Source organism: Eleutherodactylus coqui, unplaced genomic scaffold, assembly GCF_035609145.1.
Source record: "Eleutherodactylus coqui strain aEleCoq1 unplaced genomic scaffold, aEleCoq1.hap1 HAP1_SCAFFOLD_156, whole genome shotgun sequence".
Lineage (NCBI taxonomy): Eukaryota > Metazoa > Chordata > Amphibia > Anura > Eleutherodactylidae > Eleutherodactylus > Eleutherodactylus coqui.
The window spans coordinates 183,476-210,456 of record NW_027101934.1 but is presented as its reverse complement, the minus strand read 5'-3'; the positions used below and the strand labels follow the sequence as shown (position 1 = coordinate 210,456).

At 45.0% G+C, this 26,981-nt stretch overlaps 1 long non-coding RNA gene across 4 annotated transcripts in view; it reads left to right on the top strand.

Moving 5' to 3' along the window:
- Nucleotides 1-11,250, top strand: part of LOC136593672 (uncharacterized) — a 30,883-nt gene extending 19,633 nt beyond the window's left edge. For 2 of the 4 annotated variants that reach the window (XR_010788286.1, XR_010788287.1), the window contains 4 exons: nt 9,515-9,603; nt 9,679-9,744; nt 10,399-10,760; nt 10,980-11,250. This is a non-coding gene — a long non-coding RNA (uncharacterized lncRNA). Of the gene's footprint in view, nt 1-9,008; nt 9,604-9,678; nt 9,745-10,398; nt 10,761-10,979 lie in introns of those variants that run through there. The other 2 variants (XR_010788285.1, XR_010788288.1) reach the window with 2 other exon arrangements.
- Nucleotides 11,251-26,981: the final 15,731 nt, after the last annotated feature.

The following is a 26,981-nucleotide window of genomic DNA, read 5'->3' as shown; positions in this document are numbered from 1 at the left end:
GGGGACATGACTGCGCCGCGCGCTTTATTACAGATTACATGGGATCTCATACCCTTTGGTCTCATAACTAGAAATGGGTGATGAGCTCATTGGCTCAACTCCACCGTATAACCATATATGGAAAGTCCGGATTTCCGGCCTGAGATAGTGAAAGTTCAGATGCATAGTTGAACAGTCGTTATCTTGATATGGCGCCTCTGGCTTATGTACAGAAAATCACGTATTCAATTAACTCCAGTGCAAAGAATCACCCACTCAATTCTAAGAAAGCAGCTAAGCATGCATTCTCCATATCTCTTCTCTCCTTCACTTTAACCTTCATCCAGTTTCTTTGGACATTCTTTCTCTGTTTGCCTTGCAAAGCATCTTGTCATATCTGATGTAAGGCGAAGTATTGTTTTTCATAGAGTTAGTACATATGAGAATAAAGTTAGTATACATATAAAAAGAAAGGCACATAACTATATCTATATAAATGTATATATTCCAGTGTTTTCTTTTCTACCTACAAGGATATATATATTTCCTTCTCAAACCCCCCTAAAAACTTAATACGGAGATCAAGCACCAGACCTTGCACTCTTCCTCGGTCGCCTCTCCCTTGTGTCAGGGTTTCTCCACTGCCCGTAAGTCCCTACTCCTAGGAGGGGGGATCCCTACCTCACCTCAGAAGGAGGCCATGGATTCCCTGGGCTTATTTCCGGGCATCCATACCCTCTATCTGTACAAGTTAACACCCCACAGGGTGTCCCCTCGCCGGAAGCTAAGGTCTTCTGCACTATCCCTAGGCAAATGGGAAGTCCACTGACAGTTCATCTTAGGAGATCGGGGCAGGCGAAGTACTAGTACATTTCTCCATTCTTCTGGTAACTTACGTGGTTGGCATTATCGGAACTGGCTCTTCATCTTTTTCAAACAAGGGAAATTTTGGTGTCATATTGTCCAGTCCCTTACTCACACTCTTTTTGATCAAAGGGATAATACACATACAGAAAGTTGCATACCCAACCTCTTTCTGCTAAAATCATATCCAGGGCCACTCTAGGGCCATGGATGCAGTGGGCCCTAACTGGTCAGCTAACCCTTGTAAAGCATCTCTGGTGTAGTTTACAAATCTCTGCCGATTGTAATAGATATAATTCATCCAATCTACATTATTATTAACAGTGACAATAGCAAATAAGGACTCAAAACCTGCTTTAATCTGATCTCAAGAATTAAATTCATCCCGCACCCCCCTTGGCACTCCTATTACATCTATGTATACATGTGGATCAAAGTTACCACCTTGAGTGTCAACATCTCTCTTAGCACGATGCGGTGTTGGATTCTTACCCTCAGTGTACTCTTCATATTGCACATTTGATTGTATTAATTTGTTCTGAAACAGGGGGCTAGTGTACAGTAGTCAAAGGTGTGTGTTAGAGGAATTGTACCACATTATAGCATGTAAAGGATATGCAGGATCATGAGTTTTTTCAGTGCGAAGTGTGGATCCAAGTGGGCTTTCCTTCGAGCTTGACTGCAGTGGGGGTGGTAAGCAACATCTGGTAAGGACCTTTAAACAGGGTTTCTCTCTCAAACTTTTTACATAGACCCTGTCACCTGGGTTCAGATTGTGACACTCATCTGTAGGACCTGGGAGAAAAGCAGAGACTGCAGAATGCATTATTGACAATTCCTTGGAGAGACCTATGACAAAATTAACAAGAAAATCATTCCCCAAACTCTGATACTGTGGCATGTACCCTCCTAAGAAAAAGAAAAACCAATGGGAGACACTCAATTCAAGATTTGCCCGTTTTCTTCATTGCCTTTTGTATCTACTTTCCCACTACTCCGTGGATGGTAGGGTGTGTGAAAAGCCTGGAATATACCCAAAACAGACATGATGTGTTGCATTATTTCACCTGTGAAGTGTGTACCTTTGTTTGACTCAATCACTTCCGGTACCCCGTATCTCCGGATTACCTCATTCATGAGCTTCTATGCGGTTACCTGCTTATTTACTTTGGCAACAGAGTAGGTCTCCAACCTGAAAAACATCAACAACAACAACAAGCACATATTCATGCTTCCCAACAAGTGGGAGCTGAGTGTAGCCAATTTGCAATCCCTGAAATGGGTAGAGTGGTCTAGGCAAGTGTTATGTGGCAAATTTACTTCTGCCCTGTTGCTTACGGCAAAGATCATGCAAAATTGGACAAATGATGCAGCAGCTACAGAAAACCAAGGAGCCACCCGTCCTCGTTCATGCGTTGACATAGAGGTGCGTCTTTCCGTGCGTCAGCTGGGCCATCATGGGGCACAGGGACCGTGGTAGGCAAGTGCTGTTGACTGTTCACCATATGCTGTCCCTTTTTATTCCATTTTTTCTTTTCTTCCTTGCTGGCTTGTAACTGTAAAGTCTTTAGCATATCAAAGTTCAAAGTTTGTATCAAAGTCCAAATTCATATCAAAGTCCAAGATCATATCAAAGTCCAAGGTTTAGTCAAAGTTATTGTTAAATTCTTCTTTTCTTCTTTTCTTCCACGGCTTGAGGGCCGCTACTTTTGCTGTGTGGTCTGTGATGGTGTTGCCTCTTGCTTCTCCGGTGTAGGAATTGATGTGAGCTTTCCACTTTGTCGGGTAGAAGTAGGGCCTCCGTGAGACCGCTGCATCATTTTTAATTGGCTGTCCTGCTGAGGTAAAAAACTGTCTGGCCTTCCCTGTTGGGCCGTAATCATGAGCTATGCCAAATGCATACCGGGAGTCAGTGTAAAAGGTTGCCGTCTTACCTGTGGCCACTCTACTCGCCTCAGTGATGGCCTTTTTAGTTCCGCTTCTTGTACTGCGACATGCGGAGCATTCTGCTTTTAGGACATCTTGTTGTGTGACCACTACATATCCAGTGTGGAGTCGTCAATCACCCTGGTACCATCTATAAAAAACAACTCAAAATATGCATTGTTAACAAGGGCTTTCAGTAACTTTTTAAAACTTAAATTTTCTTGTTGCATCAATGCTAGACAATCAGGCTGATATTCTATTTCAAAAAGATCAGAATCTTGTTGCAAAAAATTTAAAAATGGCTGATTTGCAATACCTAGATCACCTATGCCTTCTCCCCCCCCCCCCTTTGAACCAGGATACTCAATTGTAAGAAGAGTAGCCGAGTTCAAGGTAGTATCACATTGTAAAAAGATTTGATGGATGCAGATAAGGCCTGTAAGATGTTAGCACCAATAACAGAGACATGAGTTACATCGGGGCAGAATAATCTACAAACATCTATTAATATTGGAAATGTGATATCCTTTAAGCAAATTCATTATTAATCTGATCCTGCCTGCAATGTCTTATCAAATTTGAGAGAGAGAAAAAAAAACAAAAAAACTTTTACTAGCTGCTCAAGATCCTCACCCCCTCCCTTGTGGACAAGAGGGATGAAACATTACGTCCTTTACATCATCTAGCTCCACCCCTTCGATATTGGTCGCTTGCGTCTTTTTTTTTCACACCTTCATTTCAGCTTAACCGTCCAAGCATCCACATCACAACCAAGTAAAGTCCCATGCATGGGGGGGACCTCCATCCCTAGTCAATATCTGCATCACACATCCCACATTCATCACAGCCTGAGCACTGGGCATTAACTTTCATCCATCCATGCGCTCAAGTCTGCTCCGTCACCCCCTATTGAAGGTGTCCCAGTACACACAGACGCACAGACAAAAAAAAGTTTGACAAACAAACATACATCAGTTGAAAAACATTGAGGTGAGTGCTATAATGTTATAAAGTACATGATTCTATTGAGATGAGATTGTGAATGAGCGCTATCTTTGACAAATTATGTGAAAAAAGTTTGCTGAGTGACTGAGACATTCTCTCTTTCTTATTTACTGAAGCTATTATATGCTATATTAAACGCTAAAGTATTTTAGTTTCTGTGACCCTGAGTTTGGAGTGAAATCTGAAAGCCCCCACCTTTGTAAAACCAACTGTTATCTCTCCGAATATGCATTCACTGACTGAGTTGTTTTGCATTTTCAACCCCTGTATAAGTAAGAATATACCTTAGAAATTGCTATATTTCCTGCCTTGTAAGACAGTATAATTAATTAAATTCATTATAAGCTTTCATTCCATTTAAGCAAGCAAAGATATTTTCCAGGGTCATTATTTCATTCTCTCTACTTTATCGCTTGACCTTGAAAACTAAACACAAGCTCTGCAGCTTCATGTAAACAATCTTTCTCATCTAAAAGCAAGCTCAGTTAACCATTTGCACATACAGTATATACATATATACACATATATATATCCATCTAGTATGGATTATACATATTATACACCTTTTCCTCTCTCTTTGCCAACAAATCACATGCATTGTAACCTTCTTCTCGACTTTGCTTGTTCCCCATATTTCTCTCCCTACCTAACTGCCAATGTAACCTTCAATAGACACTCTCCCGACACCCTCTTGATCACTTACTGTACTTTCCAACATTTCACTTACGGATACTTTACTAAACAAATAATGTGTACATACTTAACTCTCTCTGACTGTCTCTCTCTCCTCCTCACTCCAGCACTTTCTAGGAAACCTTGATCTTTCAAGGCACGCTTCTTGGTCCTAAAGACCTCCTCCCAGACACCATGCTGTAATCTACCGTGCGGGTCCTTGTTACACATTTTCATAAGTTTTCTTACATTTTACACATTGGAACTCCTGTCTCTCCTCCACCAATTGATCCGCACGGCGGCGGCCCATAAAGGGCTCTGTCTTCTTTAATAAGATCTTACGCATATTAGAACAACAACAATAATAATAACACGCTCCATAGAGTGCATCCCTCTTAATTCCAAATTGTCAGCCCCTTATATACCGGCAAAACAACCGAGGGTCCTTTCTCCTATGGAACCAGCCTCACAGAATGCATCTCTCTGAAATCAAATCGTTAGCCCCATATATAAGGCAAAACAACCGAGAGTCCCTTTTTCTATGAGACCTATCTCATAGAGTGCATCTCCTCCTCTGCTAAACCATTAACTAACTAAACTAAAACCGAGGGTCCCTTCTACTATGAGACAAAATGAAAAGTAAGAGGAAAAAAAATTCTGCAGATACAACAATCTCCACTATTGTTAAAACACTATGGACTTCAAAGTACAAATAGACTACAGACTAGTTTCTGGGTGAGCGATTAATGCGCATATCACGGTCAGTGGTCCATGACGGCAAACCCGAAGCCCACACGAGTTACCGTGTAGAACTCTTAACCCAACCCGTCCGGTCACAAAACACAGATAGTCCCTCCTGCTGCAAGACTCGCAGTGTAAAACACAACATAAATATATGCTGGTCTTACCTGGAGTTCTGTGAGTTGATCAGGCTCGGTTGCAGCAGGACGGCTTCCCCGTGGCGTGGATCCGGGTGGACAGGGCTGCACGGCTCCGGTTTTGTCGTCCCGGGTTTCGGCACCATTTGTCAGAGAAATTCTAAGTACAGCACCAATCAGGCCCACCCCACTTGCCCCGCTGCCGGCGGTAAGGAAGAAAACACCACACACGGAGTCTGGTATAGTTCCTCACACGGGGACATGACTGCGCCGCGCGCTTTATTACAGATTACATGGGATCTTATACCCTTTGGTCTCATAACTAGAAATGGGTGATGAGCTCATTGGCTCAACTCCACCGTATAACCATATATGGAAAGTCCGGATTTCCGGCCTGAGATAGTGAAAGTTCAGATGCATAGTTGAACAGTCGTTATCTTGATATGGCGCCTCTGGCTTATGTACAGAAAATCACATATTCAATTAACTCCAGTGCAAAGAATCACCCACTCAATTCTAAAAAAGCAGCTAAGCATGCATTCTCCATATCTCTTCTCTCCTTCACTTTAACCTTCATCCAGTTTCTTTGGACATTCTTTCTCTGTTTGCCTTGCAAAGCATCTTGGCATATCTGATGTAAGGCGAAGTATTAAGTTTTTCATAGAGTTAGTACATATGAGAATAAAGTTAGTATACATATAAAAAGAAAGGCACATAACTATATCTATATAAATGTATATATTCCATTGTTTTCTCTTATCTACCTACAAGGATATATATATTTCCTTCTCATGGAGGCTCTAGTAGTCTGCTGTACCACCTCTAGCTTACATACAAGATGTGATAAGGGCAGCATGGAGGCTCTAATACCCTGTTGTACTGCCTCTAGCTTGCATACAAGATGTGATAACGGTGGGCATAGAGGCTCTAGTATCCTGTTGTACGGCCTCTAGCTTGGATGCAAGATGTGGTACAGCATGCATGAAGGCTCTAGTACCCTGTTGTACCACCTCTAGCTTGGATGCAAGATATGATATGGGTGGCTATGGAGGCACTAGTACCCCGTTGTACCATCTCCTGCTTAGATAAAAGATGTGATATGGGCAGGCATGGAGGCTCTAGTACCCTGTTGTACCGCCTCTAGCCTGGATGCAAGATGCAAGATGGGATATGGGTGGGCATGGAGGCTCTAGTACCCTGTTGTACCACCTCTAGCTTGAATACAAGATGTGATACGGGGGCATTGAGGCTCTAGTACTCTGTTGGGCTGCCTCTAGCTTGGATGCAAATTGTGATACAGGGGGGCATGGAGGCTCTAGTAACCTATTGGGCTGCCTTTAGCTTGGATACAAGATGTGATACAGGCGGGTATCCTGTTGCATCATTTGCAGGGAACGGGGCTTATGGCTGGCATCAGTATTGTGGAGGGAGTGTGGGGACTCCCACTGCTTCCCTAAAAGAAGCTCTGCAACTTCCTCCTACACCAAGTCCCTCCGGCTCCTGATATGGTACTCCACTCTCCTGATGTACCACAGGATGGGGTGCCCCTGCACCAGATAGATCAAGTGCTCCTCGTCTATATAAATGTATGTCGTGTTTTTGAAAGTTGCCAACAACTCCTGCCTCCACGCTGCTCCAAACAGGCCTCCACACTGCTAAGAAGCTGATGAGCACGTCCGCTTAAATTTGCATATATTCCCATAGCAATACGCATGAAAATGCATCACAGAAACATTGCAAGACAACACAAGGCAATGCGAGAATACAGAGGGTCCTTAGGAACACATGGGCAAGAAGACATACCATTCTGAAACAAGACAGGACATGCTGCGGTTTTTAATTCTCGCAGGATCACATAAAGAGAAAAGTCGCACATGGGAATAAACACATTGAAAAAAATACATTTCATAGTTGTGTCATTTTCCGGGCTCTTGCATCGCAGAAAACTGGCGCAAGTTTCTCGCCTGTGTGATTCCGGCCTTAGAAGTAAAGAGACATTCATGTCTGAAAATTATTTTGATAGTGTATATTTTGATGTTCTGCAGCAGCTGTGGCACAGCACTAAAAAATACACCCTGCAGCTGGTAGGATAACGGTGTGAGAATGGCATTTTTTGCCACATTTTAGAGTCCTAAGGAAAATGATCATACTATATACATTTAGAAGAACTTTTATATATGGCTTTAAGCTAAGCACAAAACTTTATATTCCCAGTAAAGTAATGGAGCAGCTTAGAGTTAAGATAAGTAGGTATATTTTCATAGATGCTAAATAAACAAAAATTAACTTCAAAGTCAATTAGTTTGAATTATTATGTTTAGTTTACCTGTTTGTACAACAGCTTCTTGGATTTCGCATAAACATTCATCTTGAGCTCCCAAAGCTTTTCTGAAATTTAATTTGTTTTAAAGGGGTTGTCCCGAGGCAAAACCGCAAAATTTTATATTATTAGCCCATTCCCCCTGTCACCCCCCGTCATAAAGCAGCCCTTTTGAGCGGTTATAAACCGCATCCTACTTACAGTTTAGCAGAAATAATAACTTTTAAACTTCTCCATGTAAGATGGCGCCTGCGTTGTCCCTGGGTGCGTTCCACGGTGCAATGCTCGCTCTTCCTGGAGGCCTTCATGCGCGGTCCCGAGACGCCGGTCACGTGAGCAGGTGACTGACGTCATCGGTGGAGGCGTGCACTTGCAAATGAATGAAACGCCGCTCCAGCCGCCACATTGGCTGGTCGGCAGAAAGCGTCACAGCGGGAGGTGGAGTCTACCGGAGAAAACAGCAAACAGCTGTTTCTCCCATCTCTTGACCACACAGAAGCGCAGGTAAGTGCACCTTTCCGCGGTACTCTTTCATGCTTTTATTAGCACAGGATCATTGCCTTATGCAGTGAGTCTGTGCATGAAAAATGTATTGTGCATGCCCTGTATAGTAATGTGTCTTACATTTTTATAGTGCCTGCCATGTGCTGCGTTTTTTTTTTCCTGCTGTGTGCTGCTATCGCGACTGTAGTGTTTATTGTGCATGCCGCCTGCTTCCATTCGCCTGCCATGTGCTTATTTTTTTTTTTTTGTGCCTACCGTGTGCTTTCATGTGCCTGCCGTGTATTTTTTTTTTCTTTTTTTTTGTGCCGGCTTTTTTTTTTTTTTCTTTATTTTTGTGCCTGCCGTGTTCTTTCATGTGCCTGCAGTGTATTTTATTTTATTTTTTTGTGCTTGCCGTGTGCTTTTATGTGCCTGCCGTGTGCCTGCCAGGGGTATTTTTTATTTTTTTGGTGCCTGCCGTGTGCTTCCATGTGCCTGGCGTGTTCTCGTTTTTTTTGTGCCTGCCGTGTGCTTCCATATACCTGCCGTGTGCCTTCCATGTGTTTTTTTGTTTTATTTTGTTTTTTGCCTGCCGTGTGCTTCCCTTTTTTTTTTTTGTGCCTGCTGTGTGCTTCCATGTGCCTGCCGGGTTCTAACATGTGCCTGCCGTGTGCTTCTGTGTGCCTGCCATGTGCTGCTTTTTTTTCTGTGCCTGCCGTGTGCCTGCCATGTCCTTTTTTTTTTAATTCTTTTTTGTGCCTGCCGTGTGCTTCCATGTTTTTTTTTTTTTTTTTTTTTGTGCCTTCCGTGTGCTGTTTTTTTTTTGGTGCCTGCCGTGTGCTTCTTTTTTTGGGGGGGCCTGCCATGTGCTTCCATTTGCCTGCCGTGTGCTTCCATGTGCCTGCCGTGTGCTTCCGTTTGCTGCTTTTTTTTGTGCCTGCCGTATGCTTCCATGTGCCTGCCTTTTTTTTTTTTTTGTGCCTGCCGTGTGCTTCCATGTGCCTGCCATGTGCTGCAATGTGCATGTGACTGCAAACCGCTTTGAATCAGCATACATTCCGCACAATTCATTCATACAATTATCATGCAATCTTCGGAAAATTTGCATGGAATAGACATAGCATCTGCATGCAATCTACACACAAACACTGCCTTCAATCGACACTATTAACCTGCATTCTACATACAATATGCATGCTATCTGCCTACAGACTGCGGATAATGCTAGCTATCAACAATCTGTCCACAATCGCCCAGTAATCAATCTAAAATTTGCCTAAATTATGCCTGCCATGGACCTTTAAAAGATTGTTATTAGAAAATGCTGCTGCTTCCATAACTGTTATTGAAGTGCCACTAACTTGGTGTTTTTTTGTTTTTTTTAAAGTTTTTTTGTAGTCCAATTCAAGAACAAACATGTACCAGGAAGATCTTGAATTTGAGGAGCTTGATTATTCATCCGATTCTTTTGGAGAGGTAAGTTTTTGCTGAAAATAGAAAGGTTGCAGCAAACCAATGGTAATAAACAGAATACATTTTTTTTTTTTTTAGCAGGACTTTTAATCTGATAGCGAGGAAAATGATGAGGATTTCCCCGAAACTCGGCATTATTCGGCGGTATGTGTTGAAATATGTATAAAATTTTTTTTGTTTATTGTTTGAAACCGCAACTATGCATCAGTCCTGTACAATTTATTATTTCAATACATTATTTCATGTGTGTATATACATACACACACGTGTGTATATACATACACACGTGTGTGTGTGTATATACACACATGCGCGTGTGTATCTGTATATACATACACACGTAGGAACGAGTGTATGTGTATATACAGTCACACGTAGGAACGAGTGTATGTGTATATACAGTCACACTTAATTACGTGTGTACACACACATTATATTTAATATATATATATATATATATATATATATATATATATATATATATATATATATATATATACACACACAGACACACGCGTGTACGTGTTTAGGCATACACCGGTACGCACGCGTGTACGTGTTAATGCATACACACCCGTAAGTCAGTATATACATACAAACACGTACGTACATCTGTGTATATACATACAAATTCGTACGTACGTCTGTGTATGTATGCACATATACATACAGGAATCTGTGCCCTGCCTAATAAGGATGATCATGCCGCTTTCAGCAACACCATACAATTAAAAATGTACCCCTTCCTTTTTTCCTAAAACATTAAATACAGTATTCTTCATATTAATCCCTTCTTAGGTTCAACAACAACTGGCAGACTCGCTATATGCTCAGGCGGACATAAGCAGTCTCCAGTGTTTTCAAAACGATCCGCAGGGTGCACCAGAAGCGGGTGCTTCAGGATCCACTGAAGATCCCCATGGCAGGCTTGCCAACAAAGAGTGGTGTCACTGTGGGCAGTGCATTTGCATGCCCACAGTGGCGGAGTGTGTCTGTTGTCGAGAACACAAAGTAGTCCTACAGATGTTACCAGAAGCTTGCGTATGTGTTACACAACATCCGTTATTTGCTCAGTATGCGCTTGTGCGCGAAAACATAGAACACGCGATAAGACTATCTGCACTGGTCACCCAGAGACAGTACGACACCACAAACAATAGGTATTTATTACAATTTTATTGTACAACACACAAGACAATGCAAGTATAATTTTTAACAAAGGAAAAAGTTTATTTGAAAAGGAAAAAAGGTTAGTGAAAAAGGCAACATGGAAAAACATAAGATATCAATGCGTCTTTTTTTTTTGTTTTCATGTAGACTATTAAAATTTTTTTAATAAGTTTAGAAATATTAATATATTTCCTTTCGTTTTTTCTTAGGGTTATGCGTGTGGGCGCATATCGCTCTTATACAGCGTGGATACATGGATTCTTGGGGAAAAACAATAGAATCCCCATACCAGCGTGTGTGATTAAATCAATACGGACAGCTTACCCTGATCCGCAAGGAAATTACACTGGTTTCCAGTTCTACATGGACCCGACTGAAAGCAATTTGGATTTCCAGTTGAACTTGTAGGATGTTTTAATTTGTGCAATTTTGTATTCAGGCTTTACAGATTTTAAAATGTTAATACATTTTTTTGTGAAATATAGTGTGTGGTTTTTTTATTTGGAACGTCTCGACTATAATCACTAATCGTTCTATCATTATGTATATACATGACTACATATGCGTATGTTAGTGTGTATAATATATACACACACACAAACTGTGGGTTGTGAGTGTATGTATTTTGACACACATATATATCTGTATGCCTGTGTATCTGTCTGCCTCTCTCTATCTATCTGTCTGCCTCTCTCTATCTATCTGCCTCTCTCTATCTATCTGCCTCTCTCTATCTATCTGCCTCTCTCTATCTATCTGCCTCTCTCTATCTATCTGCCTCTCTCTATCTATCTGCCTCTCTCTATCTATCTGCCTCTCTCTATCTATCTGCCTCTCTCTATCTATCTGCCTCTCTCTATCTATCTGCCTCTCTCTATCTATCTGCCTCTCTCTATCTATCTGCCTCTCTCTATCTATCTGCCTCTCTCTATCTATCTGCCTCTCTCTATCTATCTGCCTCTCTCTATCTGTCTGCCTCTCTCTATCTATCTGCCTCTCTCTATCTGTCTGCCTCTCTCTATCTATCTGCCTCTCTCTATCTGTCTGCCTCTCTCTATCTATCTGCCTCTCTCTATCTATCTGTCTGCCTCTCTCTATCTGTCTGCCTCTCTCTATCTGTCTGCCTCTCTCTATCTATCTGCCTCTCTCTATCTATCTGCCTCTCTCTATCTGTCTGCCTCTCTCTATCTATCTGCCTCTCTCTATCTGTCTGCCTCTCTCTATCTATCTGCCTCTCTCTATCTGTCTGCCTCTCTCTATCTATCTGCCTCTCTCTATCTATCTGCCTCTCTCTATCTGTCTGCCTCTCTCTATCTATCTGTCTGCCTCTCTCTATCTATCTGTCTGCCTCTCTCTATCTGTCTGCCTCTCTCTATCTATCTGTCTGCCTCTCTCTCTCTCTATCTGTCTGCCTCTATCTGTTTTTCTGCCTGCCTGCCTGTGTATTCCTTTGCAGGTCTCTATAAGGGAGGAGGGAGCTGTCCAGTGCTGAACCTTTCCCCTGCACAGCGAGGCAAGGCTTCGTTATAGCAGGGAGCTGTCGAGTGCTGAAGTCTCAGCAGAAAGTACTGTAATAGCTGCAATGCACTCCCAACATCGATGGTGTGATGGAACAAATAGTTTTCTTCACCAAAATATGTGTGGGTATATATGCGTGTACACACATATATATAGTATACGCGTGTATGTCTATGTATGCATGTATGTAACATACCCACAGGTGTGTGTGTATGTGTGTAATACATACATATATGCATACGTCTGCGTGGGTGTGTATGAGAGAGATTATATATATAAATATATATATCTCCCAGACAGACGTAACCATGTACACATGTACGCTTGTACACTTGGACAAGTGGACACTTGGACAAGTGGACACGTGGACACTTGGACAAGGTGCGCGTGCGTATGTATTCGCAAACACATGCACCTACTTTGTAAGTCATGTTAGTACAATAACTTACATCAAAAAAAATTTGCAATGAGGTATTGGTTAATAAAATGACCAAATTAAGAATTTTTGTGCAAAAACATTTTATAAATATTATGGCTATACTTTTAAATACGAGTGTCATTAATTTGGTCATTTTACCGTAAGCCCGCAATCCACGACAAGGATCCTCATTCTCTTGCGAGACCAATCTAAAAAAATTAAAAATTCCCTAACTAAAAATTCTACCGTAAAGGACCGAATTTTTTACAAAATTTAAAAAATTAATAAAAAATGTAAAATTAGTTAGAAACACCCGTGGAAAAATGCATAGGATTTATGGGATAAGACCGGCAACATTTCACATTGTACCCGTTATACATTCTATACAAAAAAGACATTTTATGCAGATGATTGCAAAGAGTAAAAAGGGATGTTAATGCGATTAACAAAAGGGACTAGAGGGCATAGGAAATAAATAAGGATAAGTGACCAAAATGTTAAATAAATATCACTATACACTAGAGATGAGCGAACGTGTTCTTAACGAACACTTACGCACCCGGACACCGGCTTTACCGAGGACTTCAGTGTCCGCGCGTAAAGATTCGGGGGGCGCCGGGGGGCGGGGAGAGGCACGGCGGCGCGGGCGGCAGCAGCGGGGAACAGGGGGGAGCCCTCTCTCTCTCCCTCTCCCCCCCACTCCCCGCCGCACCCCCCCGCGCTGCCACGGCGACCCCCGAACTTTTTTCGCCCGAGCACGGAATTGCTCGCAAAGTTCGGTGTTCGGGCGAAAAGGGGCGGAGCCGAACACGTTCGCTCATCTTTACTATACACACATGGAAATAAGATTGCAACGCACATGTAAACTATACAAAAGACAAAGTAAGTAATAAAGAGACACAGATAAAAGAGACAGACGAACCGTTGAAAATTGTAGTTCACTTATTTACAATAGACAGACATGAAACAATGGTTGCACATGATACAAAAATATTACTAAATTTTTCGTTAAAGTTTGTTGGTTTTTTGTTTTTTTTTTTATACCCACCAAAATTTTTTCTTGATTACCTTGGAAATCGACTTTGAAATTTGTGAACCAATTCCTCTTCACTGGGTTTCACAACAGGTGCAATATTATGAGGGAATTCTGAGGATTTTGAATGCCAGGAGATGGACATCTCACCTTTGGCGAACATCACAATCTCACGAATTATGTCAAATACAAATGCAATGGACTTAGGCTCATAAAGAGCTTTCAAAATTCACTGCTTCCGTGCTTTTGAGTACTCCACTCGGTAACACTTCCGGTCCTCTATCCCGTCTTCTGATTGTGTTTTTCTGAGCTTTTGAATCCTACCTACGTTGTAATTGTGGTCTAGAACAGCAAGTTGCGTTCTAGCCACCATTCCGTCATAAAAAAAATGAATTCGTTTGGGCCTGTATTTCAATACACTTGCGTGAAAAATCTCCAAATCGCCAGTGTGACAAAAATTGGAAAGATGGCGGATGTCTTTCAGTAAACTTGTTTTCAGAACCACGGTTTTGAATTTGGTATGTGCTGTAGTGTTAGGGGCTAACCAAGCGGTGGTTGGTTCAAGAAGGGCGTGACTGCAGCGGTGATATTGGGCATTGTTCTCCCACTCGTGAACGTTGATAATGTGATTTGTTGCCGATTTCCATTTTTCTACCAGTAATTCGGGATTTTTTTGACTGGTATGCGAACACCACCACAGATGATTTTTGAGGCTCGATATCCACGGGGAAATGGTTGCGCAGTGTGTGCTTTTGGAAGCCACAAGCAACTGCTTGCCGACAGCTTTGGCCACATGCCAGACATCAAATTCATGCATAATTTCTGGGAATTCCTGGCGCATTACCTTACGTATGGAGACATGCCGATTAGTTGTGACTATTTGAATGTTTAATTCATCGGCGATCAATTCAATTAGTGTTTTCTGGAATGCAGTGGTTTCGAGCGAAACTGACGAAGCAGGTGGAACAAGTTGTTCCAACGTGAAGCCCACAATTTTTTTTGCTCTTCAACTCCAAAAAAGTATAAACGGTGTACTTTGCTGAAAAACCCAGGCTATCGGATTGCCCATCGCCAGCTAAATACAAGGGTGTTGATTTCATTTCTGCTATTAGATTTGCCCTCTGCTGCATCCAATGATTATCTATCACTGAGAATAATAAGTGATGTTGGTGGCGGTAGAAAGTGGTTTTTGAGATTCCTTGAAGTTTCAGAATATGTAGCATATTACTAACTTTTGCAAAATTAGATCTGCTAAGAAGGACACTGGAAGCAAGTAAAATGTTCCCCGCCGGGCAATTGTGGATGAGTGGTTGGCTTCGCCACAAGTTGCAGGTGTAGCCTCTTTCACAGAAAGATTTCACAATTACCATTGATCCCTTTGGGAAAATCTTGACATGAGTTAGTTTAAGAAAGCATTGATTTCGGTAAGGGCAAGGGATCATTGAAAATAAACCCATCAAGGAGCTTTTGAAAACTATGTACTTTTCTTCAGCGGATGGGTCCATCTCTGTTGGAGCTAAGGTTACAAATTCTGGTAAGGGGTAGCTCAAGGGGTTATTGGAATCAGAAGGAATGGCAAAATCCTCACTACCGGAACTCTCCGATGCTTGCGATGCTTTGAATGTCGAGTCGTTTTGATCATCAGAAAAAACACTTGAAAGGCTTTCCTCAAAAGTAGAAGCAATATTGCAACTTGAGGGTTGCATATTGATTCTATCGGCCTCATTGGCTGTTTTGGATATTGGGCTCTCTTCTGGTATCTCTTGGAAGGCAGTATTACCCATATTGGTTTTTAATGGTGTAGAAGAGCACGGAGTGCCCTGTGGGATTTTAAATGAAATTGGATTCCGGTGTGGACTGGCTTCTACTTCATTGCATTGGATGCCAATGCTTCTTGACTGGAGTTGTGTCCTGTGTTGCGATTTATTTGCCGCTGCTTGACAGGCCTTGCATTTACCCCTCCCTGCATTGCTTGCTTCGTTGTCGGTTTCTCTTTGCTCAAATTGTCTTTTGAAATTGACAATTACCTTTGCATCTACTGTACAACCTTCACTGATTACTGTCATAGGAATTTCTAGCTGTGTTTCATCACCTTGTAGATACACGTCGACTGTCATTTCTTGAACCGCGCTAGGTGCAACCAGGGTAGATTCTTCGTGCGAAGTCTCTTCCCTCGAAGTTTCTGTGGCTGAACTTTCTGGCTGCTGCGTCTCCCCAATTCTTCTGCGTTTTCTTGAAGGTTCACCTTTCTTCGCTAACCGGGTCTCAATTTCCAACGCTGTTGGGAATATACTTGGCACAGCATTGGGCTTCAATTTTTTACGGTCGCCGACTGTTATGTAGCAATCCTCCAAGAAATGTTTGCTGCACAAACGATAACTGTAAGAATCTTTTTTTGGGGAAATCTTAGTAAGCCACTCTTCAACGTCAACAAAGATGTGAGGAGCCTGCTGTAGCCAAAGTCTTGTTTTTTCGATATTCGTTGGAAAGACATGAAGACAAGCACTTTCGCCTCCCTTCTTCCAGGATGTAGTGCAAGTTGGAACCACGCAGCTAGGCATTGTGATTTTGTGTTTTAAAGTGACTGATCTGCTGTGTGTGGGAAAGAAAATGTGGTGCAAATACTCACCCTCCTGCAGTAACTTCGGAAGAATATCACGAGTCCAAACCCAGGAATCTCCAATGGCCACCGATGCGCTCCGACGTATACGCTCTGCATTTTAAAGACAAGAAGGTGTAGATCAACAGAGATGCTAAGCTACAACAACCAACCCACCCACCCACAGATACAGACCAACAGACACATCCATCCATCTGCACATACACATACATACATGCATGCATCCATCCCTATACACACACACACAACCACACACACATCCGCCCATGCGGCCCCATCCATGCATCCACACAGACTTATGCACGCATCATCACGTACAAACACATCCGCCCTTGCGGCCTCATCCCAACGCCCATGCGGCCCCATCCATGCATCCACACAGACTTATGCACGCATCATCACGTACAAACACATCCGCCCATGCGGCCTACACACATCCACCCATGCGGCCCCATCCATGCATCCACACAGACTTATGCATGCATGCATCATCACGTACAAACACATCCGCCCATGCGGCCCCATCCATGCATCCACACAGACTTATGCACGCATCATCACGTACAAACACATCCGCCCATGCGGCCTACACACATCCGCCCATGCGGCCCCATCCATGCATCCACACAGACTTATGCACGCATCATCACGTACAAACACATCCGCCCATGCGGCCTACACACATCCGCCCATGCGGCCCCATCCATGCATCCACACAGACTTATGCACCCATCATCACGTACAAACACATCCGCCCTTGCGGCCTCATCCCAACGCTCATGCGGCCTGCACACATCCATGCATGCATTCATTCATTCATTAATTCAGCCTCATCCATCCATGCATCCGCACGCACTTATGCACACATATCCAGCCATGCATTTATTCATGCACCCCAGACACCTCACCCCCCCACCCCCCAGCGCCCACAGCACCCCAGACACCTCACCCCCCCCCCCCCCCCAGCGCCCACAGCATCACAGACACCTCACTTACCCAGGCAGCTGCACGGCTTGGATTGTGTTCGTCCCGGCTGGCGGCTGCTGGTCCCGTGTGGCTCCCGGCTGCTGGTCCCGTGTGGCTCCTGGCTGCTGGTCGGTTGTCCCGGCTGGCTGCTCCTGGATAGTCCCGGCTGGCTGCTCCTAGATGGTCCCGTCTGGCTGCTCCTGGATGGTCCCATCTGGCTGCTGCTGATTCGGGGTGAAAGGCTAGACTGCTCCTTCACCCGTGTTTAAAGGGACGCCGGGAACTGAATAGCCGCCCCTGCGCGCTCCCGTGCAGTGATAGCTCGTCTGCGCATGCGCAGATGAGCTGTATCGCGTGGGCACGCTGGAGAGGCTCGTTCACAGAGGGAAGAGAAGAGACTGCGCAAGCACGTCTAAAACGGACTGGTGAGGAAGAAATTAGACGGCACCATGGCGACGGGGACACAGAGACAGCGCGAGGACGGAGACAAGTAAGTGAATAACTTCTGTATGGCTCATATTTAATGCACAATGTATATTACAAAGTGCATTAATATGGCCATACAGAAGTGCTTACCCCCACTTGCTTTCGCGGGACAACCCCTTTAAATGCTTTATGCAGGGCTCTTAAAAATGTACATCCTGCTTGTACCCAGCAAGATAATCATTATGTTATATGAGTAATGTATGGAGGGGGCAATATACATTAAAAGGAGCTTGGATAAACAAACAAAGGCTTCAGCCAAAAAAATAATAATGAACCCACAAAAGATAATTGGTTCACCAGCAGACGGTCTTTCAGAATGTTTGCACAAAACATAATCAATGTTAATACTTTTGATGGGTACATAATTTAGTTTTATGCTTTCTTTAGAATTTAGCATTTTGAAGGACTTGTGTACAAGGTAGAGCTGTAAGCACTGTGTGCTGCCTTATGGTGCCTCCATAAGCTGCCATATCAAGGATATTTTCTGCCGAGAAGCAATGGAGCATAATCACTCAGACTAGCATTTCATATGCTGATCTAAGTACTGCTGTTCACCGTGATCGATCAGATTTTTGCCAAATTGGATTGGGACTCTTGCAGCCTCTGGTACGGCAAGCTCCTGGGTACATTCATGACTACACAGGTGTCCACAGGAATTCTGAGCCTAAAGTTGGTCTTCTCAGTTTTTTTTGGATAGGACGTGATGCGGTTTCTATTCATACTTGTATCCCACATGATGTGGCTATGTTGGCTTAACAGTATCATTTGAGACATTACAGCAATTATATGATTGATCTACAAGAATTTATCACAGAGGCCATGCTGATAAGTCTTTGGCTTTACCCAGAAAGAAACAAGATAGGAAGATGAAACTTTACATTTATTCCACATACTCTCCACTGATATCAACACTCTTCTTACATCGGTATTCCAAGTTCTGTAAGCCTTGCGAAAAGAAGGATTTCGGTTGTGCCTCAAACCAGTCATCCGTACCAGCCATGGTATCAGAATTGGTGTGAATTTTGGTACTCTTGAGGTGTTTCTTCAGGTTTGAAAACAGATGAGAGTTGGAGGGAGTTAGATCTGGTTAATAAGGTGGGTGGTCAACCAGCTGGAAGCCTAGCTCCACCAGTTTTGCCGTGGTTGCTTGTGCAGTGTGAGCAGAGGCGTTGTCTTGCAGGAACAAGATTCCTTTGGACAGCTTGCCATGCCTTTTGGCCTTCAGAGCTGCCTTCAATTGGTCCAAAAGTTCAATGTAATACCTTGAATTGATGGTGGAACCATTTTGAAGGTAGTCCACTAGTAGCACGCCCTCCTTATCTCAGAACACAGAAGCCATCACCTTAGTGACTGATTTTTGCACCCTGAACTTCTTTGGGCGAGGAGAACCACTGTGCCTCTACTCTATTGACTGCTCCTTGGTTTCAGGGTCATACAAATAAATCCAGGTCTCATCCATAGTGACCAGTCGATCCAAGAAGTTCTTATCAGTCTGGAAACGCTGACAAATGGACTGGGAAGTTTTCACTCGCATGCTTTTCTGATCTTTTGTCAAACATTTGGGGACCCACTTTGCAGATAGCTTCTTCATGTTCAAATGTTCATGGATAATGACACAAACACGTTCACGAGAAATCCCCATGATGTCTGCTATTCCTTTAGCTGAAATTCTCTGATTCTCCAGTATGAGGTTGTGCACAGCATCGACGATCTCCAGGACAACAACCTCTCTCGGTCGTCCAGGACGTACCTCATTATTGGTGCTGAAGTCGCCCGTTTTATATTTGGCAACCCAGTTCTTAACTGTAGAATATGAACGGCATTGATCCCCAAATGTCTGTGACATATCACCATGAATATCATTTACGGACTTTCCTTGCAGAAACAAGAATTTTATCACTCCTCTGCTCTCATTTGCTGTGAATATCACCTTAGACTCCACCATTTTGTTTTCCCGACTGCCTAGATCACTGTTGCCATAAGCTACAAACAAAAAATTTTGAAAACATATATTAGACATATAAGGCTTTCATGTGATGTAACATTCGTTACCATAGAAACAAAAAAAGAACACAAAGCCAAAGACTTATCAGCACCCCCTCGTATCAGTTCTGTCTGGTAAACGGGGCTTTGAATACCCCGCCTCCAACAAAGCGAGCACTGTGATAGGATCGAACGCCGGCTATGACTGGCTGGCGCACGATCCAATCACAGCGCTCGCTTTGCTGGAGGAAGGGTATTTAAAGCCCCGTCACCAGAAAGAAATTATATAACATCAGAATGTGCCTCAAGCAATTATATGTATATAAATAAAAGTGGAAGGTGAATATGTAACTCACCTGGTGCTCGAAAGGTTAATTCATCTCACTGGGAGAACCCTCCGGCACCTGTTGTCCAAGTCGGCTTTAGGAAGTTTCTTTTTCTGTCCACTTTCTCCTTGGTGGGGAAGAGGCGTCCAGGGTAACACAGGCTTTTGCTCTCAGGCAAAGCCAGTTCAGGAATATCACTATATACTATTTAAAACCTACCCGCGCCATTATGAACTACGAAACTTCTATTGATAAAATCTTTTATTCCGCTACGTGTTTCAGAACTATTATTGTGACTTTGTGAAGTTTAATACATTGTTACACAGTTACATCTTCCGCCTTCCAATTCATGACGTAATGGATGTGGGAGGGATTCCCCTCTTTCTAACGTGAATCATCACCCGATTTAGTTTGGACCGCAAGGTGCGTCTCAATTTCTCTATCAACTTTATTGACCATCCTGTGATCTCAACAGGATTTATCTAAGTGCTCCGCCCTCAGTCATACACTGGAGATAGAATTCTTTTCATCATTATTATAAATTCATTCTTAAAACCTTTCCCTAAAACCATCTACCAGTATAATACTGTATAGATAAAATGTTGTTAACCAATTATATCTCATTTAAAAATATTTTGTACACAAACATTATAAAATATGCATATGCATATTAGAAAAGCCTGTTAATAACCAGTGCCATCATAATCATAAATTAAGGATCATATTTAAAATATGTTACAATTAGAGATGAGCGAACGTACTCGTCTGATGCTCGGGCGAATATTAGGGTGTTCGGGATGCTCGTTACTCTTAACGAGTACCACGCGATGTTCGGGTTACTTTCAGTTTCCTCTCTGAGACGTTAGAGCGCTTTTCTGGCCAATTGAATTTCTGGCCCTGTGACGTTCAAGCCCTATACCACCCCCCTGCAGTGAGTGGCTGGGGAGATCAGATGTCACCCGAGTATAAAAGTCGGCCCCTCCCGCGGCTCGCCTCAGATGCCTTGTGACTGAGTTAGCTGAGGGAAAGTGCTGCTGCTGGTGCTGCTGTAGGGAGAGTGTTAGGACGGAGTGTAGGCTTCAAGAACCCCAACGGTCCTTCTCAGTGCCACATCTATCCGTGTGCAGTACTGTGGAGGGTGCTGTTAGCAGTGTTGCACAATTTTTTTTTTTTCAAAATCGGCTGTCTGCAGAGCATTGCGCCCTGCAGTAATAGTCCAGGGACAGAAGTGGTGGTTAGGCAGGGAGAGTGTTAGGAGTGAGTGTAGGCTTCAAGAACCCCAACGGTCCTTCTTAGGGCCACATTTAACCGTGTGCAGTACTGTGCAGGCTGCTGTTAGCAGTGTTGCATTTTTTTTTTTTCAAAATCGGCTGTGCAGAGCATTGCGCCCTGCAGTAATACTACAGGGAGAGAATTGTGTAGGCAGGGCCAGAAGACATATATTATCTGATTGAATATAGTCAGTGGGCCTTTTCTTTTAAAAAAAAGGGAAAAATTGTATGTGCCCTGCCTCTGTCAGTCCTCAGCGTTCTGTGTACGTGTGTGGTGGGTGGAGATAGTAAAAAATGCATACGCAGCCAGCTACGTTTAACAGCAGGCTTGCGCCAATTTATTTCCTGCCTTCCTGGGAAAAATCACCGCTCTGCTGCACTTCATATAACTGCATTTCTGTGGAACAGATTTCTTATCTGATTGAATATAGTCAGTGGGCCTTTTCTTTAAAAAAAAAAAGGGAAAAATTCTATGTGCCCTGCCTCTGTCAGTCCTCAGCGTTCTGGGTACGTGTGTGGTGGGTGCAGAACGTTAACAAAAAACATACGCAGCCAGCTACGTTTAACAGCAGGCTTGCGCCAATTTCTTTCCTGCCTGGGAAATCAAATCACTGGTAATACACCATGCTGAGGGGTAGGGGTAGGCCTATAGGATGTGGACGCGGGCGAGGACGCGGAGGCCCAAGTCAGGGTGTGGGCACAGGCCGAGCCACTGCGGTGGCCAGGGGTAGAGGCAGGGCCAGACCGAATAATCCACCAACTGGTTCCCAAAGCGCCCTCTCGCGCCATGCCACCCTGCAGAGGTCAAGGTGCTCTACGGTGTGGCAGTTTTTCACAGAGACGCCTGACGACCGACGAACAGTGGTGTGCAACCTTTGTCGCGCCAAGATCAGCTGGGGAGGCACCACCACCAGCATGCGCAGGCATATGATGGCCAAGCACCCCACAAGGTGTGACGAAGGCCGTTCACCGCCTCCGGTTTGCACTACTGCCTCTCCCCCTGTGCCCCAACCTGCCACTGAGATCCAACCCCCCTCTGAGGACACAGGCAGTACCGTCTCCTGGCCTGCACCCACACCCTCACCTCCGCTGTCCTCGGCCCCATCCAGCAATGTCTCTCAGCGTATCGTCCAGACGTCGCTAGCGCCGCAGTTTGAGTGCAAGCGCAAGTACGACGCCACGCACACGCACGCTCAAGCGTTAAACGTGCACATTGCAAAATTGATCAGCCTAGAGATGCTGCCGTATAGGCTTGTGGAAACGGAGGCTTTCAAAAGCATGATGGCGGCGGCGGCCCCGCGCTACTCGGTTCCCAGTCGCCACTACTTTTCCCGATGTGCCGTCCCAGCCCTGCACGACCACGTCTCCCGCAACATTGTACGCACCCTCACCAACGCGGTTACTGCCAAGGTCCACTTAACAACAGACACGTGGACAAGCACAGGCGGGCAGGGCCACTATATCTCCCTGACGGCACATTGGGTGAATTTAGTGGAGGCTGGGACAAAGTCAGAGCCTGGGACAGCTCACGTCCTACCCACCCCCCGAATTGCGTGCCCCAGCTCGGTGGTGGTATCTGCGGGGTTGTATGCTTCCTCCACTAAACCCTCCTCCTCCTCCTCCTACGCAACCTCTGTCTCGCAATCAAGATGTGTCAGCAGCAGCACGTCGCCAGCAGTCGGTGTCACGCGGCGTGCCAGCACAGCGGTGGGCAAGCGTCAGCAGGCCGTGCTGAAACTACTCAGCTTAGGAGAGAAGAGGCACACGGCCCACGAACTGCTGCAGGGTCTGACAGAGCAGACCGACCGCTGGCTTGCGCCGCTGAGCCTCCAACCGGGCATGGTCGTGTGTGACAACGGCCGTAACCTGGTGGCGGCTGTGCAGCTCGGCAGCCTCACGCACGTGCCATGCCTGGCCCATGTGTTTAATTTGGTGGTTCAGCGCTTTCTGAAAAGCTACCCCCACTTGTCATACCTGCTCGGAAAGGTGGGCCAGCTCTGCGCACATTTCCGCAAATCCCACACGCACGCTGCCACCTGCGGACCCTGCAACATCGGTTTAATCTGCCAGTGCACCGACTGCTGTGCGACGTGCCCACACAGTGGAACTCTACGCTCCACATGTTGGCCAGACTCTATGAGCAGCGTAGAGCTATAGTGGAATACCAACTCCAACTTGCGCGGCGCAGTGGGAGTCAGCCTCCTCAATTATTTACAGAAGAGTGGGCCTGGTTGGCAGCCATCTGCCAGGTCCTTGTAAAATTTGAGGAGTCTACCCAGATGGTGAGCGGGGATGCTGCAATCATTAGCGTCACCATTTCTCTGCTATGCCTCTTGAGAAGTTCTCTGCAAAGCATAAAGGCAGACGCTTTGGAATCAGAAACGGAGGCAGGGGAAGACAGTATGTCGCTGGATAGTCAGAGCAACCTCATGTCTATATCTCAGCGCGTTGAGGAGGAGGGGGAGGAGCATGAGGAGGAGGGGGAAGAGACAGCTTGGCCCACTGCTGAGGGACTGGGGGGACGCCCCACTCTTCCCGCTCCCTTCCAATAAAACACGTGACCACTTCTTAGTAACAAAACTTCTTTATTAACAAAACTTCTTTATTAGACATCTATATATCACTCTATGCTGGCATAAATTATGTGGGAAGGCCACAGCTTATTTATTATTAATATATAACATCAACTTATTTCCTTCTTTCCATGCCTATCGCCTATTCTTAACTTCTAATGCTCTAAACCTTTCGAGGCGTGAGAAAGCCCGTTACGGCCTGTACGCACCCTCAATCTTCCAGCTGGCATGGAAATACCGCTAAACCGCCACGAAGGATGCAGCCTGCCTACGCTGCCATCCGCCCCCCACATGCCAGCGTCAGCGCCGCCTCAACCCCGTCCTGCAACCCCGATAAGAATGTGTCCATGCCTATGTCGCTTAAATGGACACCATCCTTCCTCCACATCCCTGGCACCTTCTTCTCCAACTCCCAATGCCTAATGGCTACCCCTCCTATAGCCTTAACAAACTTTGAAATTTTAAAATTCACATTTTTTCTGACCCTGTCAATCGCCTCCACATCCCTTGCTTCCTTCCACACTCTCCTAGCGATTATGTCGGACCATACTATAACAGTCTCCTCAAAACATTTTTTAAACCTCAGCATATCCTCCTTCATGAGGGCGACTAACTCCGCTACCTTCACCCTCCCCAGATCATTACCGCCTGCATGAATTACTAGGATTACTTTTCCTTAAGATCATCTGCTGATACACAATACCTCGTGCAGCAGCCTGGCCCATTGTAAACCTCTTATCCCGTGCCATTTCACCTGGACCTCTTTCAGGCCCAGGTTCCTGCCAATGGGCCGGGTCCCCGCTCTTTTCTCTGCCCAATGAATGAAAGAGTGGCCCACCACCCAAACTGTCCACTCCGAACCTGCAAAACAAACACATAACGGCACACCACAATGTAACTTTAACTATAAAACTCTCAAATTTGGTCGGACGTACGCCCTGTACGCCTCCGACCTCCAGCGTCCAACCCGCTTCACCTCGTCTCCTCTTAATCCGCAAGCGAACGCCGACGTTGCTGCGCCAATCCTGAATGAATGCGTGCCAAACTCGCTGGGTTCGAAACCTAATCTCTTCAAGCATGAGCGCATGACCGCCCCAAATTGGAACTTGGTTAGTGGGGCGCCTGAAGCATGCGCCAACAGTTGTCCTTTTCCGCTGTGTTGCGACAAAAACTGTTTCAGCAACGCCACAGGACACGCAGCTGTCCCCAACGCCGCCAAGCGCAGCCACTCGCCTGCGCCATACACATTAGTCTTGGACTTTTTGATGCATAACTTTATATCATCTGTACTGCACAGCACATCCTCGAAACGCAACCCCCCCAGCTTCCTACAGCTGGGAGCCACTATTTCGCTCAGTCTCAATGCTGCGAAAAACGCTAACGAAAACGCAACACGAAAGAGCAGCACCTCGCTTTCGTCTTTGCACACTGCTCCCAAAACGTTCAGCATTGCATTTAGCAATTCAAATGTTATCGGCCGCCTGTCGTCTCTTGACGACCTTTCTTTTTTCCAACCTTTAAGTATCTGTCCGAAGACAAAATCCTTTGTCACATCGCGCCGTCCGTGCAGGCGCAACAAAAACGCAATGGCCGATAAGTGCTTGCGCGCCGAGCTCGCCGATGCGCCCCGACGCCGCAGCTCCGCCATAATGTCTAACGTCACCGCTCTCGCCCGCGCTCCATCAGGGAATTGTCCCCCTGCTGCCATCAACCATGTTTTCCATATTGCATATATATATCGCTTCCACGTCGATTCCGCAACGGAGTTGCGAATCAGAGTCGTGAGCTCTCTTCTACTATCTCTCATAAGATCGCCGGGCAACATGTCCCTTTGACATCCGCTGTCGGGTGGAGTTCCCTGAATCTCTCCATCTGGAAACGAGAAAGAGCGTCAGCCGTGTTATTGTTTACTCCGGGTACGTGTCTCGCCTTCAGCTTCATATTATTTTGCAGGCATCTCAAGACCAAATGGCGTAAAACTGCCAAAACCAAGGGAGATCTGGATGTCTGCTTGTTCACCGCTGTCACTACAGCCTGGTTATCCGACCAGAAGCAGATATTCCTGTTTTCCAAAACCGGCCCCCAGATCTCCACCGCCACCATTAGCGGAAAAATCTCCAGCAGTGTTATGTTCTTCACCCACCGTCTTTCGAACCATTCTCTGGGCCATGGTGCACTGCACCAACTGTCCTCCAAAATTACACCAAAACCACAGGAGCCCGATGCATCCGACATCAGTCCCAGCTCCTCGTTTGCAACTTCCGCAGTTTCACAAATCACCTGACCATTGAACGTTTGAAGAAAGACTTGCATGTGTGCAAGTCCTCCTTCATACCCTTTGTCACTCTGACGAAGTGGTGTTTCTCTTTTATCCCGACTGTCGCCAATGACAGCCGCCTTGCAAACTGGCGGCCCATCGGAATGACCCGACACGCAAAATTTAACAAGCCTATAATTACTTGGAGCTGGTGCAGTGTAACTTTTTTAGAACTGCCAGCCAACTTAACTTCTTGCCGCAACCGCGCTACTTTCTCGTCCGGTAAACGAAATACCATTGCCATGGTATCGATTTCAATGCCTAAAAATGTAAGACATGTCACCGGACCGACCGTTTTCTCGCGTGACAGCGGTACTCCCGCTTATTCCCATCAGATCCTGAAATTATGCCAATAACAACCCGCATACCTCTGAATCTGATGGCCCGACGAAAAGGAAATCATCCAGATAATGTAACACCGATCGGATGCCCGTCTCGTATCGAAGCATCCAGTCCAGAAATAAACTGAACGCTTCAAAGTAATAACAAGAGATGGAACACCCCATCGGTAAGCACATATCCACAAAATATAAGCCGTCCAGGCGGCAGCCCAACAAGTGAAAGCAATCTGGATGCACCGGTAATAGTCGAAAAGCGGACTCGATATCAGCTTTTGCCAACAGAGCCCCCTTTCCGGCCAGTCGTACTAGGCAGACAGCCCTATCGAAGGAAGTATATGATACGGCTGTTTGCTCCTTGG